The sequence below is a fragment of the Schistocerca piceifrons genome, chromosome X (genome assembly GCF_021461385.2).
Source record: "Schistocerca piceifrons isolate TAMUIC-IGC-003096 chromosome X, iqSchPice1.1, whole genome shotgun sequence".
Taxonomy (NCBI): domain Eukaryota; kingdom Metazoa; phylum Arthropoda; class Insecta; order Orthoptera; family Acrididae; genus Schistocerca; species Schistocerca piceifrons.
In genome coordinates, this window is record NC_060149.1 from 546,032,407 (window position 1) to 546,048,878 (window position 16,472).

At 43.9% G+C, this 16,472-nt stretch overlaps 1 non-coding gene across 1 annotated transcript; it reads left to right on the top strand.

Moving 5' to 3' along the window:
- The first annotated feature begins 16,392 nt into the window (after positions 1-16,392).
- On the top strand, positions 16,393-16,467 carry Trnas-cga. The gene has a single exon. It is a non-coding gene; the product is annotated as a tRNA-Ser (tRNA).
- Positions 16,468-16,472: the final 5 nt, after the last annotated feature.

Here is a 16,472-nt window from a genome sequence, read left to right on the forward strand (position 1 = left end):
AGCCGGATGCAGGGGCACGAGCCATTGCTCTCAGGCTGCTGCCACGTACAACAAGCAGGTGCAAGTCGTGTGTTTTCGAGTATACAGTTAGAATTCTTCGAGTGCTATACTGATGTCACAAGTCAATGTCTCTGGACGCGCATGTGGTCACCTAACCACCGTGGCTGGCGCGATGACGGTTCCCAATGTTATACTGGCGTCACAAGTCGCGCTATAGAAATATGCTCCAATGCTTCTCAGAGTAGCACAGGGTGCATTGTTCCTAGCGATATTAACAGAACATGTGAGCTGCGTCTAGCCTGTTTTAAGTGCAGACTCGTGTAGCCTTAGGAGTGCATGTGTATGTTCTCACTTACCAGTACCCTCCTGGTACTGATCCCACACACTAGAACAGTACTTTAAAATTGATAGCGTAGTTGATTTACGTAAAATACTTAGATATCCATCCGTCTTGAGATGCATCATGCATAAAAATCAGCTGTTTCTTGGTCATCTTAATCGTCTACTTTTATAACACTTTCAAATGTGTTACTGTACACTGATAAGGGGTGCTAACCTCCTCGACATGGGAGCATCTGGAGAAATCTTGTGCACTTGGATGGGCGAGGGCTTGGTGATGTCTATTCATTCACAAGACACAGAATGTAGCGGTGTACTTCTGGTCACAAATCAAATGGCTCTGAGCACTATGGGACTTAACTTCTGAGGTCATCAGTCCCCTAGAACTTAGAACTACTTAAACCTAACTAACATAAGGACATGACGCACACCCATGCCCGAGGCAGGATTCGAACCTGCGACCGTAGCGGTCGCGCGGTTCCAAACTGTAGCGCCTAGAACCGCTCTGCCACCCCGGCCGGCTACTAGTTCTGGTCAGCTGCAGATTAAATCGGTAACGGTGATGCAGGAAGGGTTGGTCAAAGAAAGTGCGAGGGGTCTTTCAGTCTCTAATTTTATCCTAAGACTGCATGAATGCTCTGTGACTCCCATCCGCATAGAGATATATTGTAAACTATGCACTATGCTCGAGGTGCTGGAAATATGTAGAGTGCTGTCTGGTATACTCTGATGATGCATATGTTCGAGTATTAACAATGAATGGATGTACTGCACAGTCATCTATCTACATTCGCAATGATACTCGCAGAGTAGACAAGGGGCGATTTAGCTATGATACTGAAATTGGGAAACCTGCTGTCGTATCACTGGTTGGTGCTGAAATTACTGTAAAATTGCTAAAGTTGTTCGCACTATCAACTGTGATGCTTATTATTACAGTACATCAAAGTTGTATTTTCCATTCCATCTGTCCACTGTTACGCTACTGGTTATCACTTAATGATTGACTGACGTTTGTTTCAGATGGAGAAAGTTTTGTTGGAAGTGCACCTTCTGGGGGTGGCTAGCACCGAAATAGTGATTGCATACATGACTGCAATGTGAGGAATCAGTCGAAAGGAAATGCAGAGCCATCAGATATTCCATCACTGTGACAGGTGAATTTAAATGTAGACGTGTATAATCATCTCCGGTCTGCAGTTAAGAAACGTTCCACAACGCCGCCAAACTATCCCAGTTTCCTTATGTTGCAACTATCTTTTATTTAAAATCATCCAGTGCAAGTGTGGTTTGTTATCGTAGCAGCAGTTATAACGTAATGTACGCCGTGCGACGTCTAGTTTTCTGTGAGCGGCAATGGATCAGAATGTGGATCAGTTTTGAGCCTGACACAGACCTCAAAGTTGTGGCGGAAAAAGAAAATTTATGGCAGTGTACAAAGCGTGTTACAGTAGAAGAAAAAGCCATGTTTCAAACAATGACACAGGGTCACAGGGAGCATCACTTGCGACTTACAGTATAGTCTGCAGGGTATGGTCATCCTACACTACAGGCGATGGATCTTTAAACTGGTCTGTGCAGTGGATCAATGCATTTATATTAACAGGATCGCCACATGTGCGTGCTCAGTGCCAGCACGCACACGGTATTTGTTTTCGACATATGGGAGGAGAGAGATGCCGTAAAAATCTTATCGAGTGCTCTATCAGATGAAGTTAGTGGAGCTTTCATAGTTCGTAATTTTCTCTGTTGGATGCTACAGAATAATGATAGAATATTGGGGTGATAGACGTGAATGGGCCCTGAGGGACGCGAATCTGCTTTGGACTGCAGTATCTGTAAGTAGTTTGGAAAAGCACTACAGTGCAGTAGCAAAACCCTCGTCCTTCTCCCAGTTCCTGTACTGTCTTTTATACTACCTGGTATTGCAGGAGCAGGCTTCGTTTGGTGCTGACCTTACACATCGTGCATTGTTGGCAGAGCTATGACAACATCTTTCCATTTCTACCAAATGGTCAAAACACAGTCCTGTCGCACTAACTCAGCTTAGCCTGTTTGTACACAGGTGTAGAAGGTAGATTTCTCCCACTTCTACTCAGTTCCGACTTAAATTGTAACAATCACATGCACAAAGCTGCAGAAATGGCAGCAGTTGCAAGAGGCATAGGGACTATCTAAAATTTTACTGAAGCAGATATATGAAAGTGCCAGGAATATGATTCACTAATGGCTGTAATCATTAAAGGGCTTCATCAGATACAACGCAGGTATGTTGTTGAATTTAAATACTTGATTCCAAATCATAGACATCATTTCTACCGAAAGTGTGGCATTAGAGATCTGAAAAGCAAGTGTACATTTTTTACGACCTCAATCAGCACACCGTCTACTGTTTGTGATCCTTCTCAATTAACCATCACCTATAAACCAGTCGTATCACCGAGCCTCTGATGTGGCATCAAGATGGAATGCATTACAAATACTGGAGAAATATCTAGCAGTGACGTGATGGAGTTGCAAATACCGGTTTCATGCTATGTTCCTCAGCCGAATCACTTTCTGAATTCGGTGCACCGTCAGCGACGTGTAACCACACTACTAATCTGATAATACACACTCTGGCGATCACCGTCTACATTCAGCGTCGCAGTATTTGTCTGGGAAAACCACTTCATTTAGTGGTTATGCCATACCTCCATTTATGAAGCCAGTATAGCTTTTAACATAGATACTTTTGTGCACCTGTAGAATCAAAATCGCTTGTGATAGCAATATGGTTGTTTTTTAACATCTGGCTGTTTGTAAGACGATTACATCTCTCCTAAGACACAGTGGTACCACTCGCAAGAAAAACTTGTGAGACATGTCCACCCATCGCTGATTTTCGTTCACTATTATTTCATATCGCCAGCAATCAGTTATTGGCGGAGTATAATACTTAGTAGTAGGGGATGCATGATAGGTTCACCTTGAGCATTAGGCTTATAAAGTATGTGTGTGTGTTCAGACATATGCAAAGGAAATGACTATATCCAGTCATAAGGAAGGTATGCATTTGACGTGGAATACTGTGACAGCAAAGGGGAAAGTATGTCACGTCATAAGAATGGTACTGATATTTCAATTTCCAGAGCCACAGCCGTCAGCAGGGTGTATTTCCGATACTTCGCTCAATGTCGAATGTCGTCCAATTGAGACCACGATCGCAACATTTAATTGTAAGTACACTGAAAATATATCTGTGACCAGTTTCCTAGGATGATTTTGTCTGCGCCGGTTGCCTATGGCGGGAATGATTCACGTTTCCGGCTAGCGGTTGGAGCTCCCCGAATGGAGAAGCCTGTTGGGATGCAGAAACTTATCTGACCTAACCATGTCGTCCTCCAGACGGTCGAATAGCGAACTAACACTTAGTATGTGTTGGACAGTTTTCGTAATCGCGTGGAAATTTGAGAAGATTCAATATTGACGTGTGCTTGCATTGGACCATTATGTTCTCCCATGTAAATTGTCTGGTTGACTGCTTCTACACATTATGTGCCTTTATTTAGTCGAGAGAACATCGATTGTTGTGTGTGCATCTAGCAGGTGAAAGACGGGTGGAAGAAATGTTTACTGGTTCTCTTAGACATGAGAAACACCTTAGTTGACTAAATTATCTGGGAGATTTGGAATCTGTTACATCATCGACATCGATATTCGCGATTGGAAATATCAGTTTCCTTTATTTTTTTCGAGTTTCCACATAAAGGTCTTCACAGACGTGACATATTTCTAGTTAGTCAGTGGTTTACATCACACTCCACCTCGCTAAAGTTTCGGGTTTCTAGAGAAAGAATTTCCAGTCTATATCTTCGGAATTACGTTGTGTGAGCGAGCGGCAGCATACTTCTATGTGCTTGATATCGAGAAGTATCGCGTAAATGGTATAATATGCTGGCAAACCATGTGAAAATGCATGTGTTCTTGTAATCCCATAGTCTGGAGATGTGTGTAGCAAGCAAGCAAGCAAGCAAGCAAATAGGTCAGGGCCAGAAACAGTGATGCCTGAGGGGAACCGACCCAGCCTTTGTACAGCAGTCTTCGCGGTATATGTGTGACTGTGATGGTTGCTACTGCGTGTTCCATCTTGAGGGAGGTTTAGATTCAGCGCATCTATAGTCACAAGGAGAATGAAAGACTTTTTTTACGTGGAAAATTATGTGCGCTATAAACAACTAGAACCACAGTCGGAAAGAGGAGACATATCCAGTACATTGCTTGGTGTCAGACTGTTGCTGCAATCCTAATATTTAATTGTAGCTACACTGATAAATGTGAGTCTGGTTCCCAATATTCTTGTGAGTCTGGAGATGGCCATAGAAAGTGTAGCAGCAAGCAAGCAGGTCGGGGCCGGAAACAGCATCTCAGCAGATGCCTTTGTTCCAAGATGGGGCTTGCCCATCCATTGTACACCAGTTCGGAGAGTCCGATAATGCTTCCAGCTTATGACGATTTGGCTCGTGGCTCCACCTGGGCAGGCGAATAGTGGCTGGCTCTGAGCACTATGGGACTTAACATCTGTGGTCATCAGTCCCCTAGAACTTAGAACTACTTAAACCTAACTAACCCAAGGACATCACACACATCCATGCCCGAGGCAGGATTCGAACCTGCGACCGTAGTAGTCGCGCGGTTCCGGACTGAGCGCCTGAACCGCTAGACCACCGCGGCCGGCGGCGAATAGTGAACTAATACTAAGTTGCCCTCAGGACCACATGTGCCGCATGTATACTCTGCAGAAATTTGAGAAGATCCAATACGACGAGTGTGTGCACTGGGAGTACTCATAGCAGTCTAACTGCTACCACTCAAATCCCCTGGGGTGTGGGGGTCATCCACGGCCAGCTGACCCCTCTCTGGCATACATGTGCTTCCGCAGCTGCGGTCATGGGCCACCTTTACAGCGGCAGTTTCCTCCGTCAGCACTGCACAGTGGCACGGTGAGTATGTGGGATGTATTTGACGAGCTGTAGACTATTTTGTGAGGTTTAACTGTCAGTGCAATATGGCGATCTGTACAAAATAGTTTTGCCACTGAAAGTCTCGTCTGCAGAAATAAAAAGGCGGTCAGTGCTTCCACACCGACAGCATCAGTAATTTAGAGGGTAACTTCAGTAAGAGCCAATCACAGTGCTGGATTGATTCACAAGACATCTTTTGTGCTGGGACATAGGAGCCTCTACATAGCAGTGAGAACGTTTGTGTTTTGGAGATGTTTGTTGAAAGCAGGAGTTAAAGATTTCCAGGAAGGGTAACACGTGATGGACGGGGTGCCACTTTGGGACCATCAGGAAGACTGCATTCAGCGTTATTCTGGGCTATTTTCGTAAACAGCCTCTGTTAGGACAAGAATTTCCATACAGAAAAGCTGAGATCATGAAAGCGACTGTTAACTATTTCTGCGACACTTTACAATTTCCAAGAGGTAGACTTGCCTCTTATTTACATAGCCATGTGATGTCAGTATAACACTGAAGACCTTTTAGATATGCCTGCGATGGTGAATCGCTATGCAAACATTTCGCAGTAATTTGTCAGCCATACAGTGCAGGTGAACATGTGCATGGCTAGATGCAGCATGCATGTCCTGTTAGGATCACTTGGAACAATGCATCCTGTGCAATTCTGGGAAGCATTGGAACAGATTCCTATAGCGCACCTTGAGACGTCAGTATAACATTAAGAACCTTTTAGCTGCATCTGCGAGGGTGAGCCACCATGTAAACATCTCTCTTGACACTGGACTCGCAGCTATAAGTCATCTTACCAGCCATGGTGGTTAGGTGACCACATGCGTGGCCAAACAGAGACACATGTGACATCAGTATAACACTCAAAGAATTCTAACTGTATACTCGAAAATAGACACGGCTTTCACCTGCTTGCTGTAGATGGCAGCAGCCTGAGAGCGATGGCTCATGATCCTGCATCCGGCTGCCCCTGCAAAGCACCTGTGCAGTGTCGGTGACGTTTGTGTGTGCACCGGTTGTTACCTCATACATTGCGGTTGACAATAGTGTGAAAGTTTTTTTTTATGGGTACTGAGTGTTTGTGCATAGCATTATTTTCGGCTGTTTAAGCATTGTGAGCATGTTTGCAGAGCCTTTTACATGCACTATTTTTTGACAATTTACGAGTTGTTTGCGTGTATAATCAGTGTACTGCATTATTTCGATAATTTATGAGTAGTTTGCAGATCTGTAGACTGTACAACGTGATCTCAAGCACCTCAGGGCGAGTGTTTTGTATCAGTGTAATAAATGAACTACATGAAATCCATCCCTAAATAAATGGCTCCATAGTAAATAAAGTACACGCCTTCCTCTCTCCAGTAGCCCAGCACAGGCTGAGTCCCTTTCCTGCCATCACCCCCTCCCCCCACCCCAAAAACCGCCATCTTGGATTACATCACAGAAGGGACATCAGTGCCCTCTGGTGGCAGTACTGTGTACTACTTCAGTTGGACTCCATACCTCATGGTGAACACACTTAATGGAGCTACCGACTCAAATTGCTTAGATAAACACTGCATGCAAAGTAAAGACTTATGTCCATCCTATCCATCAGCCCAGCACAGGCTGAGTCCTTTCCTGGCAATTCCTAGGAAGAGTTGGTCAGATGAATTAGATTACTGGAGGTAGCCCAAGTGACTTTTTTCCCTGCCAAAATTTGAACTTCCTGCCATTTTCTGTGATGGAGAGGGGGGAGTGGGGAAGGTTGAGGGGTGAGGTGTGAGGTGAGGGGATTAGGTTAGTGGGGGTAGCCCAATTGACCTATTTTCCCGCCAAGATTTGAACTTCCGCCATGACGTCATTTCGACGTTGCCATATCTATCGCTGCCGTCTTGGATCCGTCATCTTGAATAAATGTAGAAACAATGGAGAGTGGGGCGACGGTCTCTTTGTCTCACTACTTCCATCCTCAGTCCAGAGTGTGTGGCAGACGGTGGTGGGTTCACGTGTCACTGAGAAGAAGGCGAAAGAGGGAGCAGGCCGTATGGCTGGCTCCTTACGTCTTAGCAACAGGCACAAGGTGCTACCCAATGTTGGTAATAACTCTGAGCCAGCACTGGATGCCTTCCTGTTGGGCCAGCGGTCGATTTTCATGCCCAGTCAGTACAAGTACTGAGGGTAGGTATGCTTGTCATTGGGAGCTCCAATGTTAGGTGGGTGATGGAGCCCCTCGGAGAGATAGCAGGCAAATCGGGAAAGAATTCCAGTGTGCATTCGGTATGTTTGCCGGCAGGTCTCATCTGCGATGTGGAGGAGGCCCTGCCAGCGGCTATCGAGCGCACTGGGTGCAACCGGCTGCACGTAGTGGCACATGTCGGCACGAATAACGCCTGCCGCTTGGGTTCTGAGGCCATCCTCGGCTTCTTTCGACGGCTGGCACATTTGGTAAAGGCAACTAGCAACGCATTCGGTGTGCAGACTAAGCCGTCTATTTTTAGCATTGTACCCAGGGTCGATCGTGGTCCTCTGGTTTGGTGCAGAGTGGAAGGTCTAAACCAGAGTCTAAGACAGACGACTCTGCGACGGTATAGGATGCATATTTCTGGACCTCCGTCATGAGGCGCAGAATTGTAGGGTTCCCCTTAATAGGTCAGGCGTGCACTACACACAGGAAGCGGCTACTAGGGTATCTGAGTAGGTGTGGCGTGAACATGGGGCTTTTTTAGGTAAGAGAAACCTTCCCTTGGGATCAAAGACGATTTGCCTGTTTAATCAGCCACAGTGACTTCAGAGAAGCTTAGTCCTCGCGGATCAGAGATGGAAAAGATTAACATGATTTTAGTAAACTGCAGGAGCATCCGAGGAAAGGTCCCAGAATTAGTATCGCTTGATGAAAGTTATAATGCAAAAATAGTATTGGGAACATACAGCTGGTTCAACTCAGACGTCAATGACAACGAAAACCTAAGTCCAGATTGGAATTTTTGTCGTAAAGATAGGTTAGTCGCCAACGGTGGTGTCGTGTTTATTGCAGTAAAAAATTCGATAACATATAGAGAGATTATCACGTATTCCGAATGTGAATTAATCTGGGCAAAATTCAGTATCAAAGAACGGTCAAAAATGGTGATCGGATGCTTTTATAGACCACCTGGGTCAGAATCTGTAGCTGTAGAGCGCTTCATACAGAACTTGCAGAACATCATTGGTAATTTTCCTGATTATGCCGTTTTAATAGGGGGTGACTTCAACTTGCCGGGCATAGACTGGGAGTGTTGTACCATCAAAACTGGTGCCAGAGACAGGGATTCGTGTAGCGCTGTTCTGGATGTCTTGTCCGCTCCGGAATTGAAAAGCAGCTACAGTCGCTTAGTAACGGAAAGGCGTCCGGACCAGATGTTATACCTCAAAAATGGCTCTGAGCACTATGGGACTTAACAGCTGAGGTCATCAGTCCCCTAGAACTTAGAACTACTTAAACCTAACTAACCTAAGGACATCACACACATCCATGCCTGAGGCAGGATTCGAACCTGCGACCGTAGCAGTCGCGCGGTTCCAGACTGAAGCGCCTAGAACCGCTCGGCCAGTCCGGCCGGCTATGTTATACCTATAAGATTCTATAAAGATTATGCGATAGAACTTCCTCCCCTTCTAGCAGTAATTCATCGTAGATCGCTTGAGCAACGAAAGGTACCCAACGACTGGAAAAACGCGCAGGTCATTCCCGTTTTTAAGAAAGGCCGTAGGACAGATCGTTGACGCCAATCTGTTGTAGAATTGTGGAACATGTTTTATGCTCAAGAAGTATGACGTTTTTGGAAAATGATCATCTCCTCTACAAAAATCAATATGGACTTCACAAATAGAGATCCTGCCCAACTCTGCTTGCTCTGTTCCTCCATAAGATCCACAGTGCAGTGGCCAACGGCGCTCAGGTTGATGCACTGTTCCTTGATTTCAGTAAGGCATTTGACACCGTCCTCCTCTGCCGTTCAGTGAAAAAAATACGAGTTTACGGAGTATCGGAGCAGACTTGAAAATTGGATCCAAGACTTTCTTGCAGACAGAACTCAACACGTCGCTCTTAACAGAACAGAATCGACAGATGTGAAGGTGATATCCGGAGTACCACAGGGAAGTGTGATAGGAGCGTTTCTGTTTACGATATATATAAATGATCTGGTAGAAAGCGTCGAATTCCTTGAAGGCTATTTGCAGACGATGCAGTTGTTTATACCAAAGTGGCAACGCCGGAAGATAGTAAGATTTGCAGAACGACCTGCAGAGAGTTGATGAATGGTGCAGGCTCTGGCAGTTGACCCTAAATGTAAATAAATGTAACATGTTGCGCATACACAGGAAAAGAAATCCACTACTGTACAGCTACACTATTGAAGACAAACAGCTAGAGACAGCGTCTGCCGTAAAATATCCAGGCGTAACTATCCAGAGCGACCTTACTTGGAATGGCCACATAAAACAGATTGTATGAAGCGCAGATACCAGACTCAGATTCATCGGAAGTTTCTTAAGGAAATCTAACTAATCCACGAAAGAAGTGGCTTATAAGGCGCTTGTTCGCCCGATTCTTCAGTATTGTTCATCTCTCTGGGATCCCTATCTTGTTGGACTGACAAAGGAAATAGTGAAGGTCCAACGAATAGCGGCGCGTTTCGTCGCGGGGTCGTTTAGCTGGTGAGAGAGCGTTACGGAGATGCTAAACAAACTCCACTGGCAGTCGTTGCAAGAGAGGCGTTGTGCATCACGGAGACATTTGCTATTGAAACTTTGCGACAGCGCTTTTGAAGAGGAGTAGAACGACAAAGCAAAAATATCCGTCAATTGTCTGGGAGTAAGCGTACGGAGTAATTTAAAGCGAAATGATCACGTAAAACTAATAGCAGGCAACACAGATGCCAGACAGATTCGCTGGAAGAATGATCAGGAAGTGCCGACCTCCCAGAGAAGGAGGCAGTTTCGAAACCCTCTTTCGGCCGACACTTCAATATTGCTCGTCAATCTGTGATTCGTACCAGAGTGGATTGATAGAATAAACAGAGAAAATCCAAAGAAGGGCAAAGCGTTTTGTCACGCGAAAGCGTCACGGAAACGCTCATCCAGCTCCAGTGGCAGACGGTGAAAAACAGCCGTTTCTCATCATGCTGTTGTTTAATGTTAATATTTCTAGAGCGTACGTTCCTAGAAAAGAATTAATACAAGAGTTACTTCAACGTCTGTCTCAGGAAAAGGCCACGAACGTAAAATCAGGGCCATTCGAGCTCACAGGAAGGCTTCGTTCTTCCCACGGAACATTCGCGACTGGAATAGTAAAGACGGAAAGTAACAGTGGCACATAAGTTATATCCGTCACACACCATAAGGTAGCATGCATGATACAGATGTCGTTGCATGTCCATGACTGGTGAACGACGCCATAAAATCTTACACCGTTATACAGCATGGAATGTGTTGATTCATAACCATTTTTTATGTATTTAATACCATTATCAACGTTGAAATGCCTATTGCTTGCCCATTCGAGGTTCTACAGGGTAGTGAAACATGACAGCTTCTGTTCACGTCGTATATGAACGACAAAGGGTATACAGGGTGTCCCAGCTACCTAGTCCACCCAAGATATCTCTGGAACAATAACAGCTATTGGAAAACGACTTTCACCGGTATCAATGTAGGGCTGGGGCCCATGAATGTACATATTTGGAAACATTCTAAAACGAAAGCATATGTGTTTTTAACACAAACTTGTGTTTTTTGAAATGGACCTATATTTTTTCTTCAGCAATCCATAGCATGACAAAGCACCTACACAATGGCGTTGATTGCATCGCAATATTCCCATTACATTTCGAGATATTGAGACGCGAAGTTGACGCGTGAAACACCCGACATGCGCTGCTAGCGCACGTCCTGAGGCTCAGGGGTGAACCCCATGCTGCCCGTAATCGCGATGTGATTGACATGTGTAATTACACCTCCATACGTATCAAGAGGACCGAAACGAATAAACGGTCTGCTGCCATCAACTCTCATAAGCACATAATGGCTTCCCTCTTGCACGTTTTACGTATCTACGTACACAATATGAACCAGTACCGATCGGTGTACACCCGTCAGGTCGTCTCTTTTATTCTGCACACCCAAAATAAGGTTCATCTAATGCGTTATATGACCCAGTGTGCCTGTCGCGCAAGGCCTGGCTCTACCTAGTCATGTGTCCAACGTAGTTCGCACTACTGCCACAGCTACCACTTCGTCTTGTTTATGATTTGCGACCCATGCGAACTCCTGTACTCCACCTTCCGAGCAGCCCATTTGGTGTTACTTTGGCGTGCAGTACACCGCTTGCCAGTGTAGTCGTGCATCAGAGTAATCTAGTGACGGCACGGAGGTAGTACACGTTGTGAATAAACGTTGTGTTGTGGAACTCATACTGTGCAGTATAATGTACACACATGAAGATATGGTAGAAATGCTGCTGATCTATGGAGAACGTACGTTGACGGGAAATAGGTTATGAGATTGCTTGTTTGTTGATAGTACTGTTAGCGAACATTATGATTATTAAGTTAATATGTCTGTTTTCTACCCTACTCTACATACATGTACTTTACCCCGTTGTAAGTGGACGAAATGCTGTGCAGGCAGAACGACTGTACAGAAGACGATTCCCTGACAAGCCATCGCCTTCGCGCCGGATGTTTGGTCGTCTCATCTAGTCTACGTGAAACGGGAAGCTTAAATCCAAGACCTCGACAGATGAACGTGCTGAAGTTGCTGTGCTCGCTACCATGGCTGTGAATCCTCAAATCAGCACACGTCAAATTGAACGTGAAGTTGGTGTGTCGAAATCAAGTGCAGAGCGTATTCTTAAACATCAAATTTCATCCTTACCATGTCCATTTACACCAGGATCTTCATGGAAATGACTTCCGCAATAGGGTAACATTTTGTCGGTGGGCTCAGCAAAAACTTCTGACTAATCCAAATTTTTTTTGCAGATGTTCTCTTTACCGACGAGGCATCATTCGCCAACAAAGGAATTGTCAATATGAGGAATATGCATTATTAGTCTGCAGACAATCCAAAATGGCTCCGTCAGGTAGAGCATCAACGTCCGTGGAAAGTTAATGTTTGGTGTGGGATTATTGGAGATACCATTATCAGACCTTTCTTTATAAATGGCATCCAAAATGGCAGACAATACTCCAGATTTATACGACACAATCTTCCTGTTCTCTTGGACACCATACCTCTGAACTGGAGAATGGTCATGTGGTTTCAGCATGACGGATGCCCTGCACATAACGCCTTACGAGCACGACGACTTCTGAACTGTAAGTTCCCTGGTAGGTGGATTGGATGAGGTGGCCCAGTTAGGTGGCCTGCCCGATCTCCGGACCTTACACCGCTGGATTATTTTCTTTGGGGAGCAGTGAAGGATGCTGTTTACCAACATGAACCAACAACACCAGAGGACATGAAGCAACGCATTATTGATGCTTGTACAGCCATCAAAGAGGAAACAGTAGCACGAAGTAGGGCATCCTTCATCCGCAGAGTGACCTTATGTATGCAAGCCAATGGGCATCACTTTGAGCATGAGATGTGAACGCTATGTTTAGTATGTAGTGCTGGTATCACAGGGGAAGTTTCTACGAAGGGCCATTTTACCCAGTGATGTTAAGAAACATTTGCTTGCAACAATTTGTCATTTAACGCATTAGATAAACATAACATTGATAATTATGTGATAATAAAACTAATTGGTTAAACATGTTTACATTCATCTTCTATGTCCTACCTGAACTTCCCAAATCAAAACATTTTTACCTAAACAACGGTAAAACTTTTAGTCCACTTGCTCGTTTCATGAAAACCATCAACATGAATTTTACTATTACGAGTGAATGATTAACTGTCACTTGCGCTTGATCTACAGTAAAGTAAAGTTGTAACGTTGAACGGCATTACCTTTTTAGTAACGGATTAACGATAAGTGAAGTTAACTTTGTGACTAACATTGTGGTACACAGATATGTTACAGAACCGCACCGCCCCTAGCCTATGGGATAAATACCTGCAGGAATGTACGATGTTAATGCAGGATGGCAGCAGACCGTATTATTCATTTTGGACCTCTTGATAAGTATGGAAGTGTGATTACGCATGTCAATCACATCGCGATTACGGGCAGCATGAGGTTCACGCCTGAGCCTCAGGACGTGCGCTAGCAGCGCATGCCGGGTGTTTCAAGCGTCAACTTCGCGTCTCAATATCTCGAAATGTAATGGGAATATTGCGATGCAATCAACGCCATTGTGTATGTGCTTTGTCATGCTATGGATTGCTGAAGAAAAAAATATAGGAGGTCCACTTAAAAAAACTTAAGTGTGTTAAAAAACACATGCTTTCGTTTTAGAATGTTTCCAAATATGTACATTCATGGGCCCCAGCCCTACATTGATACTGGTGAAAGTCGTTTTCCAATAGCTGTTATTGTTCCAGAGATATTTTGGGTGGACAAGATAGTTGGGACACCCTGTAGTATCGTCGTTGTCTTTGGATTTTTGTAGTTGAGGAAAATTATCCGGTGAAAACTGTCAAGATCTAATTGCACTTTACAGCAAAGTATCAGCCCAGCAGATTGCTCTCAAAGCAGAGTGATGCAGAGTTACCCACTTCGCCACATGTAAAGCGTGATATCCGTTTACTACCAGATTAATGAGTTAAAAGTAGTTGGTAAGGTCATCCAAATATTTATGTGAAACAATATACAGAAGTACGAAGTGGAACAACAACGCAGACGCAGCAGATGAGAGGTTATGATGCACTAGGAGGATATGGAGAAACTCAAGTTCGTCTCCAAAAGAGATTTCATACAAAAAATTGCACGGCCAATACTTTAGTACCAATCAAGTATCTAGGACCAATATTAAATTGGGCTAACGGGGGAAGCCTATAAAAATAAGGGTACTGCGAATGGTGTAAGACTTATTTCACTGGCCTGAAAATGTGAGAAATGTTGAAAAAGTATTAACTGGCAATCACTTGAAGAAAGACGCCATACATATCGATAGAACTTCCATAGGAAACTTCCAAAACCGTATTTTAAAGCAGAAACTGCGAATATTCTCCAGCCTCCTACACATCTATCTCGCAGAGATGATGCAGATTAAATCAAATGAAGTCCACAGAGATGTACAAGCAGTCGCTTTCTCACGCTACATACATCACTGGAATGAAAGATAAAATTGATATATCTCGTAAAATGGCGAGAATGTAAATAATGGGGTGAATAGAAAAGAAACTTCTATAAAAATTCTACGCTATCGTTTCGGACGACGAATGAGAGGATTATTCAAAGATTTGTTTGTCCAGGTTAGTAGAGAACCAATCTAACAGAGAAAGTATGAATTTCAACGTTGGTGACTATCAGTTAATGTTTTGTTTACTGTATGACAAACATTGGATGTCGAGTTGAATTTGTTTACTTCGAACTGCAGCTGTGAGTACCAATCAAACTGCGTTTTTTAATTGAAGTACCGGTACCTAGCAAGCAAATTTGCAATACCTTTCGTTCGAACTTTCTACATCATTTCATTAACCACAAGTTCCGTTGTAAAGTATGCTCTAACATGACTTGTGTTTCAGCTAACTGATAAAAGACGAGTTATGTTTTCGGAATTTGTGGGGTGAATAGAAACTGTAGCCGTCAGTGTTTCTTCAGAAGAAGACCAAAAATTTGACAAATGACGAATCACCTGTCATTGTTCTCAGCTCAAGAGATCATGCTGTGGTTTAAGTATATGGAAGAGTAAGCAGTCATATATAAATGAAATGATCTTACGGCATTGTTGGTCGGAGGGCCCCAGTCGGGTTCGGCCGCCAAGCTCAAGTCTTACTTCAGGCGGTGCCACATTGGGCAACTTGCGGCCGCTGAAGAGGATGAAATGATGAGGACAACACAACACCCAGTCCACGAGCGGAGAAAATCTCTATCCGGCCGGGAATCGAACCCCGACACAGCGTATGGGTGCTAAGCACGTTACCACTCAGCTAAGGAGGCGGACAGCAGTCATATAGATTGTATGTATGTATGTAAATTCTGTTGTTTAGAAAGCAGAGGTTGTGATAGCGTTTTTTTGAAAAATCAAGAGCGATTAAATAAGTTTATTTTAACAGATCAGGAGTCACGTTGTTCGAAGGCTCTGCTTTGCTTATGGGGCTGCCTACAACTTTTAGATTCAAAAATGTCAGCTGCTTAATATATTAACAGGCAAATAAAGTTCATCAGTTTAATGTAACAATAACGTAATTAGAGATAACAGTTATAATTAGACGGTACAAAAGTAAAAATAACCAACATACCATAATATTACAGGCAACGCACTGTTTATTTGGAAAACAGAATTAAAAATCACAATGCATGCAGATATTAATTTAGTACTGAACAAAATTTTTTGAACCACATAAATTTTGTTCCTTATTCTTCTAGAAACAAAATAGTTTTTGACATGTCCCTATGCGCCCGAAGGACCAATAAACAGAAACACTAAGAAGATGAACATCGCTGTTTCCATTCACCCCTCTCTTCGAGGTGAATATAGAAACAAATTTTTATTTTTTTATGTTATAAAATCTTGAGCTAGGTCCAAAAACTTAGACGTTAGACACAAAAACCATAATCCCTTTAGATTTTGATGTTCATTTTTCTTTATAAAACTACCAATTTGTTCTTTTAAAGTTGAAAACTGCTTCTATTCGCCCATTTTACGATAATACAAGAAAAAGTATTTTCACGGTGATTCGCAAATACAGAGGTAATTGGGAACGTGGCTAGGTGGCTGAGTGCTGAGGTAGTCTACAGATTCGAAAGTTCCCAGAATGAGATTTTCACTCTGCAGCGGAGTGTGCGCTGATATGAAACTTCCTGGCAGATTAAAACTGTGTGCTGGACCGAGAGCTTCTGTTAAGTTTGGAAGGTAGGAGACGCGGTACTGGCAGAAGTAAAGCTGTGAAGAAGGGGCGTGAGTCGTGCTTGGGTAGCTCAGTTGGTAGAGCATTTGCCCGCGAAAGGCAAAGGTCCCGAGTTCGAGTCTCGGTCCGGCACACAGT